This window comes from Oncorhynchus kisutch, linkage group LG5, assembly GCF_002021735.2.
Source record: "Oncorhynchus kisutch isolate 150728-3 linkage group LG5, Okis_V2, whole genome shotgun sequence".
In the NCBI taxonomy this organism is placed as follows: domain Eukaryota; kingdom Metazoa; phylum Chordata; class Actinopteri; order Salmoniformes; family Salmonidae; genus Oncorhynchus; species Oncorhynchus kisutch.
Window position 1 is genome coordinate 19,157,914 of NC_034178.2, and position 11,718 is coordinate 19,169,631.

Genomic DNA, 11,718 nt, shown 5'->3' on the forward strand with positions numbered 1-11,718 from the left:
TACTTTGTTATATACCCTTTGTTGGCAATGACAATGGTCAAACGTTTTCTGTAAGGTTTTCACACACTGTTGCTGGTATTTTGGCCCATTCCTCCATGCAGATCTCCTCTAGAGAAGTGATGTTTTGGGGCTGTTGCTGGGCAACACGGACTTTCAACTCCTCCAAAGATTTTCTATGGGGTTGAGATCTGGAGACTGGCTAGGCCACTCCAGGACCTTGAAATGCTTCTTACGAAGCCACTCCTTCGTTGCCCGGGTGGTGTGTTTGGGATCATTGTCATGCTGAAAGACCCAGCCAAGTTTCATCTTCAATGCCCTTGCTGATGGAAGGAGGTTTTCACTCAAAATCTCACGAAACATGGCCCCATTCATTCGTTCCTTTACACGGATCAGTCGTCCTGGTCCCTTTGCAGAAAAACAGCCCCAAAGCATGATGTTTCCATCCCCATGCTTCACAGTAGGTATGGTATTCTTTGGATGCAACTCAGCATTCCTTGTCCTCCAAACATGACGAGTTGAGTTTTTACCAAAAAGTTATATTTTGGTTTCATCTGACCATATGACATTCTCCCAATCATCTTCTGGATCTTCCAAATACTCTCTAGCAAACTTCAGACGGGCCTGGACATGTACTGGCTTAAGCAGGGGGACACGTCTGGCACTGCAGGATTTGAGTCCCTGGCGGCGTAATGTGTTACTGATGGTAGGCTTTGTTACTTTGGTCCCCGCTCTCTGCAGGTCATTCACTAGGTCTCCCCGTGTGGTTCTGGGATTTTTGCTCACCGTTCTTGTGATCATTTTGACCCCACGGGGTGAGATCTTGCGTGGAGCCCCAGATCGAGGGAGATTATCAGTGGTCTTGTATGTCTTCCATTTCCTAATAATTGGTCCCACAGTTGATTTCTTCAAACCAAGCTGCTTACCTATTGCAGATTCAGTCTTCCCAGCCTGGTTCAGGTCTACAATTTTGGCCATAGTGGAGTTTGGAGTGTGACTGTTTGAGGTTGTGGACAGGTGTCTTTTATACTGATAACAAGTTCAAACAGGTGCCATTAATACAGGTAACGAGTGCAGGACAGAGGAGCCTCTTAAAGAAGAAGTTACAGGTCTGTGAGAGCCAGAGATCTTGCTTGTTTGTAGGTGACCAAATACTTATTTTCCACCATAATTTGCAAATAAATTCATTAAAAATCCTACAATGCGATTTTCTGGACTTTTTTCTCATTTTGTCTGTCATAGTTGAAGTGTAGCTATGATGAAAATTACAGGCCTCTCTCATCTTTTTAAGTGGGAGAACGTGCACAATTGGTGGCTGACTAAATACTTTTTTGCCCCACTGTACATCTACATACTATCGTTCAAAATTTTGGAGTCACTTAGAAATGTCCTTGTTTTTTTAAAGAAAGCACTTTTTTTGTGAATTATAATAACATAACATTGATCAGAAATACTGTGTAGACATTGTTAATGTGGTAAAAAAAAAGATCTGCGATCTGGCCAAGATAAAGCAAAGCAGTGAGACACAAACAACAACTTGTACTTTAACAAAGCTTTTGTAAACAGTGTCGATGCATAACAATTAGGAAGTAGAACAACAATAATCATCACCCTCTTGACCAATCTTCCCTCCCCTTAACATTGGGTTTGATTCAGACCCTGCCAGTGTGCCAGGTGGTCATTGGGTTTGATTCAGACCCTGGCAGTGTTCCAGGTGGACATTGGGTTTGATTCAGACCCTGCCAGTGTGCCAGGTGGTCATTGGGTTTGATTCAGACCCTGGCAGTGTTCCAGGTGGACATTGGGTTTGATTCAGACCCTTGTTGGTGTGCCAGGTGGACACTGGGTTTGATTCAGACCCTGTCAGTGTGCCAGGTGGACATTGGCTTTGATTCAGACCCTGTCGGTGTACCAGGTGGACATTAGGTTTGTTTCAGACCCTGCCAATGGCCAGAAATGTATTCCAAGGTCAGAAACTTATAACCACAGAACCCCCCCAGACCTTTCATGCATGACTAAAAACACCTAAGAAATTAGATATACTGCCATGGTTTAGTTTGTCACCGCCTCAGACACCATTCACAATGCTAGCTGAGGTATGAGTAAAACATGACATGTTATTTCCTAACTATTCATAATGCTGGCTGAGGTATGAGTAAAACATGACATATTATTTCCTAACTGTAAAAAACTCCCCACTCCTTAATCAACTAGTTTCCCACTGTTTAACCAGAATAACATGAGTTGTGTCCTTTAGACTGTTAGTCCATAATCATTTTCAGCTACTTAGATGTCATGTATTGTCATGTTATGTTCTCTATAATGAAACATCTCCAAGTGAAATAAAGTTGATAAGATACTCTTAATAGACATTAAGCTCTTGAACCTCTGGGGGCAGTATTTCATTTTTGGATGAAAAACGTTCCCATTTTAAACAAGATATTTTGTCACGAAAAGATGCTTGACTATGCATATAATTGACAGCTTTGGAAAGAAAACACTCTGACGTTTCCAAAACTGCAAAGATATTGTCTGAGTGCCACAGAACTAATGCTACAGGCGAAACCAAGATGAAATTTCATACAGGAAGTGAGACAGATTTTTGAGGCGCTGTGTTCCAATGTCTCCTTATATGGCTGTGAATGCGCAGAAAGCCTACACTTTCTGTCGTTTCCCCAAGGTGTTTGCAGCATTGTGACGTATTTGTAGGCATATCATTGGAAAATTTACCATAAGAGACTACATTTACCAGGTGTCCGCTCGGTGTCCTCCGTCGAAACTATTGCGTAATCTCCAGGTGCGTTCATTTTTCCATTTTGAACAGAGGAGAAACCAAACTGCCATGAGTGACTTATCATCGAATAGATATGTGAAAAACACCTTGAGGATTGATTCTAAACAACGTTTGCCATGTTTCTGTCGATATTATGGAGTTAATTTGGAAAAAAGTTTGCGTTGAAATGACTGAATTTTCGGGTTTTGCATCGGTTGTGAGATCAATCACCCCAGCCAGCGCAGGCATCCATCCACTAACCCCCAAGATACTACTTCTTCAACCATTTTGAGGCGCTGGTGAAAAGACTTTGGTCCTGCAGGTTTATACCATCGCTGGTCAGAGCCCTGGAGTCTGTGGGTCTTGTGCCGTCTATTCCCAGAGTTTACGGGGTAACTGAGGCTTTCCTACATGAACTGAAGGAGGCGATCTACATCCACGAGAAACGCAAAGAAATTCGACACACCCTGGTGGACGATAACAAATACATGTCACGCCCTGGCCTTAGTATTTTGTGTTTTCTTTATTATTGTGGTTAGGCCAGGGTGTGACATGGGTGATTATGTGTTTGTCTTGTCTAGGGGTTTTGTAGATTGATGGGGTTGTGTGTAGTATAGTATTCTAGGTAAGTCTATGGTTGCCTAGAGTGGTTCTCAATCAGAGGCAGGTGTTTATCGTTGTCTCTGATTGGGAACCATATTTAGGCAGCCATATTCTTTGAGTATTTCGTGGGTGATTGTTCCTGTCTCTGTGTTTTGCACCAGTTAGGACTGTTTTCGGTTTTCCACGTTTTCTTGTTTTGTAGAAGTATATTGTTCACGTTATCTTTATTAAAGATGTTTATAAATAACCACGATGCATTTTGGGCCGCTTCTGTTTCACCAGAAGAAAACCGTAACAATACAGGGAAGCTGTGGTGGCTGATGTGATGACTTTCTTGCTCAATAAACCCCAAGAGACCGAGTGACATTTTTGTTATTTAGATGTAAAGCAATGTGTATATGATGTTAGAGAGAATAAATATTTTTTTTCTTTTTAGAGAACTTACAAATGTTATGCATCAAATTATTGAAAATAAAGTGAACAATGTATCGTTCTACACAACCCACAATTCCGGGACTGATGTAGAGTGTGTGCTGAAAATGGAACAAATCATGAATCATACAACATGCGGGCGAGAGTCTAGAATGAACACAATTGGTATCCCGTCTTGGGGGTGATTCTGAAGAACTAGAAACAACTTTGTCTAAGATTTTACTTTATTTGTTTGAAACACCATTTAATTGTAACATGTATCATATTTGTTGTTTATATACTTATATAGCGGATGTGTGTGTTTTAAAAATTCAGCGACACAAGCCTGTTAATCTAAACCAAATATACAGGGTGTTGCATGATGTGATCATTGAGAAAACGGGGACATGTATCCTGCAACGAATTCTGAATTGTCTGTATACGTAATACATGTTTTCTTGAAAATAAAATTCAAAAAAATGAAAATGAAATGTCGTTATTTGAAAGTGGCTCATTAACGTTATTATACCTCAGAGAGGCAAGAAGGATGGCGGAGCAGATGTTGAAAAACATTTATTATAATCCCTCTAACCCTGGGTCTTATGGGGGTAAGGAACGTGTACAGAGAGCTATAGCCGAAGAAACAGGTAGCCGGTTAAGCGATGCTAAAGTGAATGAGTGGTTATCAGAGCAGGATGGGCACACTACATAAATCCGTAAGAAAACAATTTCCAAGAAATATAGTTTTTTCTACCCAACCATTGTCCCAATTTCAGGTGGATCTATGTGACATGCAGGCCCTTGCAGATAAAAATGATGGAAATCGCTACATGCTAACGGTTATAGATATTTTCTCTAAAATAGCCTTTGTCAGGGTCTTAAAAAATAAGAGCGGGGCAGAGGTGACCCGGGCCTTTGACTCTATTTTGAAGGAAGGAGGAGCCCCCAAGAAAGTGCAGACTGATGGCGGAAAATAATTTTTTTATAATACTTTTCAGAAACTCATGAAGAAGCACAATATAGTACATTTTGCTACAGGCTCGGATTTGAAAGCTTCAGTTGTTGAACGCTTTAACAGAACTCTGAAGGAGCGGATGTGGCGCTATTTTACAGCTCACAACACGCATAAATATATCGATATAGTTCAAGATTTAGTAATGGGGTACAACAATAGTTACCATAAGAGTATAAGGATGAAACCCTCCGAGGTATCTTCTGAAAACTCTTTTCAAGTCTTTAAAAATCTGTATGGTTTGTTCCCCCTTCGCTGTAAGAAAAAAATACATTTTAAATTAATTGTGGGAGACTTGGTGCGTATATCCAAGTTGAGGGTTGTTTTCGACAAAAAATATGAGCAAGGCTACAGCGATGAGTTGTTCACGGTTACCGAATGTCTGCCGCGCATACCCCAGGTCTACAAATTAAAAGATTATGATGGGGAACTTATAGAGGGATTTTTTTATGAGAAGGAATTACAGAAGGTACAGTTGGGTAAAGACAAAGTCTTTCACGTGGAGGAGATTCTAGATCAAAAGAGAGAAAAGGGTCAAAAATGGGTGCTGGTCCGCTGGAAAAACTGGCCCCAAAAGTTCAACAGTTGGGTATTAGAGCACGATGTGGTGGAGGCATCGGGGGTTAATTTAAACCCACATGCATGATAAAATACATCATCATTCGCGTGTACACCGGAGTGCATCATGGAACACAGCGTCTTCTACCTGACTCTCCCCAGTAATGCGTCCGCACTTATATATCGTAATAATCAGAGTTCGAATTATACAACCAATTTTCCAAAGCCTATAGAGTTATCAGAGGCCTGGGAAGTAGGTCTCAGAGAGATTACATACCCCGATAGGTGGTATAATATCAAAGATAAGGACCATGATTTTTATAGCAAAAAGTTATCGGAACCTGCGAAACTTATTAAGGTTAAAAAAGGGTTCTATAGAACCGTCGACAGGATCGTCTCCGAGTTGAATGAACGCCTATCACTGAACAATATGGAAATATTCCTGATGTACAACCCTATACATAAACGTGTACAAATCTCAGGAGATGCTGCCTGGGGAATATAGACCGGCGATAATTTAGCCTACATGTTGGGGATGGGTCCCAATAGATGGACGTATGTGAAAGATAAATTATTCCCATTCCCCGCGGATATACATGCTGGATTTTACAACATATTTGTGTATACCGACATCATATCCTATCAAAGGGTCGGAGACAGCTGTGTGCCACTCCTGAGAACGGTTCATATAGACGGAAAGGATGGGGACATAGTCACTGTCACCTATGACAAGCCACACTACGTACCTGTAAGCAAGAAATATATTGAAAACATTCTTGTTGAGCTTAAAACGGATCAGAACGAAAACATCGAATTTACATATGGTAAAACGATTGTAAAAATCCACTTTAGACCCACCATAACCTCTCTACATATATAACATTAGTATTATATATTTTATATACATAATACAAATAAATGAAAAAGGGTTATGGAACACCGACATCTCGACCCTAACCGTTATGTCTCATACTATGTTGATCAAGTGGGTAATGGGTTACCCGGCTATTATGGTTCCCCAACCATGTATGGTTCGGGGATAGGGGGTATATTTCGTAACCTCTTTAGGATGGTTTTACCGTTTATGAAGAGAGGCCTCAGCATAGCCAAACCGCATTTAAAATCAGCAGCAAAAAATATAGTAAGTGAGGTTGTAGCAAATGCTATGACCAGAAGGGCGTCACCAGATGTCGAGCGTCAAGAAGGCTCGGGGCTGATGATGTTGTCTCGAAGACCAAAAAGAGACCTCCCGGGTATAAGGCGCAGGCTTGCGCCTAAAAAACGGAGGTTAACGGTTAAAAGAAACTCAGTTAGTCAAAGACGGGGTAAAGTGAGGAGGTCTGGACCAAAAACGGTAAAAAGAATACTCAGAAGTATTTTCTAAAAGAACAAGCACCATGGCTCTTTTACACCGGATGTCCTCTGAAGCTATAAAAGACAGAGCTCGATCTTTTCACGGCCCCCTTAACCCAACATTCAGTAGAGAGGTCCAGTTATGTGGAGATAGCCCCACTCTCTGCCATTACAGACAACGGTCCCATAGAGTTTTTCATACCAGGCCACAGTGACCAAAAGAGATGGTACTAATATTGCAAACGATGCCAAAGTGAGTCTCATTAATTACCCAGTGGCCACCATCTTCTCCCAAGTGGATGTGACTTTGGGTCAACGTCTAATCAGTCAAAGCAGTGCCACATACCCATACAGGGCCATCATGGAGTGTTTACTCAACTACTCTGAAGACACTCTCAAAACCCAATTCAGCGCCGGGCTGTTTAGCAAGGATACTGCAGGAGGCTCTATGGAATCGACAGACCCATCCACCGGTGCAAACAAAGGACTGGAGGCACGGGCTCGCTACTGTGCCGAATCTCGAGAGTTTCATCTGCTAGGCCCTATACACTCTGACATTTTCTTTCAAGAACGTTTACTCTTAAATGCGGTTGATTTAAGACTAAAATTAACCAGGGCCAAGGATGAGTTTTGCCTAATGTCTGCACAGGACGGGGACTTTAGTTTAAATGTGTTGGGGGCAACGCTTTTTATTTAAAAAGTGTCTGTATCTCCGGCAGTTCGTCTGGGTGACTCACAGGCTTTGATGAAAGGAAATGCCCTTTACCCTCTCCAAAGAATTACCATGGAAACCTTTAACATACCTGTGGGCAGCAGAATCTGCAGTCAAGAAAACCTATTTCTCGGCCCTTTACCACGATACGTGGTTATAGGTTTGGTTGATCACGCCTCCAATATGGGCAGCTTAAATAAAAACCCATTTAATTTTCAACACTTCAATGCAGAGTATGTAGCTCTGTGTCAGGACAGACGTCAGGTCCCTGCTAAGGCTTTCCAACCGCAATTTAATAACAACATATCTGTGCGAGAATTTTACAATCTATTCCTGGCTACCGGGAGGCATCTAAAAGATCTCTCTTTACCTATTGACAGAAATTATTTTGCAGAGGGTTACACAATGTATGCTTTCAATTTATCACCTGATGATGACACCTCAGTAAATCTTTCGGTGGTGTCCCAAGGTAACCTCAGGCTGGAAATGCGTTTCCGTACACCTTTATCCTGTACCGTTAGCATGATTGTTTATGCATGCTCTGATTCAATCTTGGAAGTGAATAGCCGAAGACAGGTTTTAGTAGATTATTATTATTAAGGATCGTGGAGCAAAGACATGAATACCCAAGAGTTGGAAGGGCTCATGAGCCGACTTATTGGAAAACAATTTTGTGGAGTTTTGGCTTGTGATGAATTACCTATGGAGAAATGGACGGAGCGGCCTGCCATGTTTATTGTCAATACCCATCCTAAACACATGCCGGGTGAACATTGGCTAGCTGTGACATTAGAAGAGAAAGGAGGAAGAAAAATCTCAACTTTTTTTTGATTCCTATGGCTTTCCCCCCGGTTTTTCACATTTCCCAAAATCTATTAAAGAATTTTTGACCAAAAACGTCTCAAAGATATACTACAACATCAAACAAGTGCAAGATAACCTTTCCACTACATGCGGTCACCACTGTGTATTCTACCTATGCCAAAGAGCCCGGGGAGTTTCTTTTGAAGATGTTATGCCTCTTTATAAGGATGATTTAAGAAGTAATGATAACATTGTAGTTTTGTTAGAAAATATCAAAAGTGTTCAAATGTGTATCCTTTAAGACCGTGTAATCAAGGCGTATGCTCACATCAAATGTTTCAAGAATGCCACAAATGTTAAATTGCTTAATTTTTCAAATAAAATTTATTGAATTTAATCATAGTCATTCAAAAGTCATTCAAAAGTCTAACCACCCAGAGAGATCGGGATTAGGGAAAGGTCCGGAGGCGTTCAGGGGGGTAAATGGGTTATCATCATTCATTTCATAGGGATGCGGGGTTGTTGGGGCATCTTTAGGGGTGCTGTATCTCGTTGAAGGTTTTTGTTTTAAAGAGTGAATCTGTTGACGAAGCTTATAGTTGGGTACACCCGAGAGGGGAATGTTGAGGATGGCCAGGGCCTTAAGAAACTGAAGCCACCCTGGAGGTCTTCTGTCATCAGCAACCTTGTGGGCCGATGTCGTACTTTTAAGCAAGTCAAGCATATGTGAACCTTTGACAACAGAACCCTGAAGGATAAACTCTCCTTTGTCGTTCCAAGTAGCGGCCCCATTTGAGTCTTTTATCTTGTTCATAATGTATCTAACATTTTTCCTGTTACGTGCCGGAACATGGGTTAACAAGTCATGCATAACTTTATCTTCAACAGGCATTTGATCTTCAGACGGTAAGCTCGCAGGTACAGGCATTACAGGGGCTTGGCTCTCGCTAGGCTCGTCATCTTTTAAAGGGTCCGGTAGGGAAATAGTTAAATGGTTAAATGGCAGGTCTCTCTCTCCCCTTGTTTCACCAAGGCCAAATACAAGAGGTTTGTGTATTTTTGGACCTTATCATAGGGGTTAAATCCTTTTTGATTCAAAATATCCTTCATGGCCATATCCAAATCATTTTCTGCTGTTTGTCTGATATTTTCAGGACCCTGCACTTGTTTTTTTAAGTCTATCCAACTATTTTTGTGGCACCAGATACATTTTATTGGCCATCACCCTCTGTGTTCAACCCCCACGTCTGGCAGCAATAAGGCTGGTGATGAAGGGCACGGCTATACTTAGTAAAGGTAGAATAAAACCGCCAGACTGTTGTATGCTATGTCTTTTCTTTTGAAGACTGACCCTTTTATTGGCAAAGAGTTTGATCGCGGTCTTTTGTCTCTTTAATTTTTTCAATTGGGTCAGGGTGAGTGGAATGCGCCCTTTGAGAAGATTCAAAGCAATCTCACATAGGGATAATAAGAGATCTGAAGAACAGTGACCCAAGATGGCCTTCCGTTCATTAGATGTAGCCCCAACTAGGCTTCTCAAGGGGGACAGGTTTCTTTTTAAACGCAGAGACATAGCGGTTACTTTTTAGGAATGTACGCAGCCGGCCACTCCCATGGGAACAGCCCTGTTCGTAGCCTCAGGTGTTCTGGAGTATTTGCTTTTAAATCCACGATTAAATAAGAAAATGGCGCTTTGGTAGCGTCCTCGTAGCTTTCCATAAAGTAGGATTTCCTTCCCGGGTACATCTGCTGAGCTAGAGTGTTAATTTGTAGTTTGCCTCTAGGATTTTTGAACAAAACCATGTAATTGGTGTTCAAACTGATGGTGCTGCTAAGTTTTGCCATTAAGGCCGAAAATGGTAGTTGCATCCGGGGGTCAAAACCTTCTACAGCAGTCATTATATCTTAAGCTTTAATGACACACTGCGGCTTGTAGCATAAGTCAGTAGCCAAAGGGCAATGTGGTCCCGTCAGGCAAAAGCAGTCTCTTGTCATAGACTACCCTGAATCTTTTAGTAAGTGGGGCATTCCTCAGATGGAAGCCCTTTTTATCCCTAACAATCTTTTTGTATGAGCTCAAAATCTCCAAGTCACTATTCCTGTCATTTATGAACCCCTCGACCAAGCGTGTGATTGATTCCAAGTTTACACGCGGGGCATTTTCATAGTTTTGAGTCACGCCTTTGGCTTTCAACACCACGTGATTCTTTTTAGTCCTAAAAGCATAGCTTTTGGGACCGCAGGAGGACCATTCTGTGATATGGTCACCCTCTTCGAGTTCACTCGTTAAGCCACCCAGATAGTTGCTGAGTGGGGGGCTCCAATCTCCCTGTTTGCTTACATAGACCACAGAGTCTGTGTCGTGGTAAAGAACCCGCCTCTGAAGCTGCTCCATGAGCGTGTACAGTTCAAGTTGGCCATAGGCCGTGGTAAATTCTGCAAGAAACACATTTACATTACCCTGGGGTAGAACCTACTTCTTGTTACGTCGCCATTGCACCAGGGCAATGTCTTGACTCAAGAATGAAAAATGTGAAATTTCGTATTGGTCCGAAAAAACAAATTCCCCAAATTCTTCGGGGTCTTTAATAATCGACGTTGTTAGCATATTACATCTCTGCGATAATTTGCCCCAAAGCGAATTTAAGTACAATTTCGACACATTTCGTTTGGTTTTGTTGACCTCTATTCTGTCAGGGTCAATAAGTATGCCTTCTCTGTCGTGATAGTCTTGAATGTACCCTTTTTTGCTCTCTTGATCTGTGACCGATGCAGGATAGCCTGAAGCCATTTGCTTGCATCTCAAGAAGGTCTTGATGTACTCTTTAAAAAGAGTGTCTGATTTCTTGGAAAAGTTCCACACTTCAAAGATTTTGGCCACACGATACCCCATCTCTAAAGCCTTAGAGAATTCAACTGTGACCCAAACCCCTGTCAGGGCTCTTTCTTGATCTGAGTGATCACATGGGGTTTGCTGTTTGTTTTCACTGCAGGTGCGACAAAGGAGAAAGAAAAGTTTTCCTTGAGGGCCCCTGTAAGGCAACACTGGTATAAACAAACCCCTAGGAGGGTAGACAGTTGCTTTGATCAGACCAAAATAGTTTTGAGGTAAGTCAAAATCACGATGAATCATTTCCAGATGCCCCATAGGATAGCATGAGGAACTCATTACATGAGGACAAAGGGATGTAAAATCTACATATCCTATTGTCTCGTTGGGTTGCGCTACATACCGCAAGGTCAAAGCATTGGTGCGGCCTCCATACAAGGCCTGTCGGGGTTCCAGGGGTTCTGGGGTGTCATAGCTGGAAAGGAAGGCTTGAACATGAGGATCAGACTTTTTGAGGGCGGCCCATTCGTGCTCCCACAAAACGTCCACTTTTAGCTCGTAAGTAGCCTGTAAAGAATCCAATTTGTCTTGAAACTCTTGGTACATTTCCCCAAAATTCTTTTGGGTTAGGACACACATGGCCTGGGGCACAAAGCAAGATTTAC

The 11,718-nt window shown here is 41.9% G+C and overlaps 1 protein-coding gene across 1 annotated transcript in view; it reads left to right on the forward strand.

Moving 5' to 3' along the window:
* Window positions 1-11,718, forward strand: part of LOC109875754 (zinc finger protein 189-like) — a 73,565-nt gene that overhangs the window by 43,817 nt on the left and 18,030 nt on the right. The gene's annotated exons all lie outside the window — the stretch shown is intronic.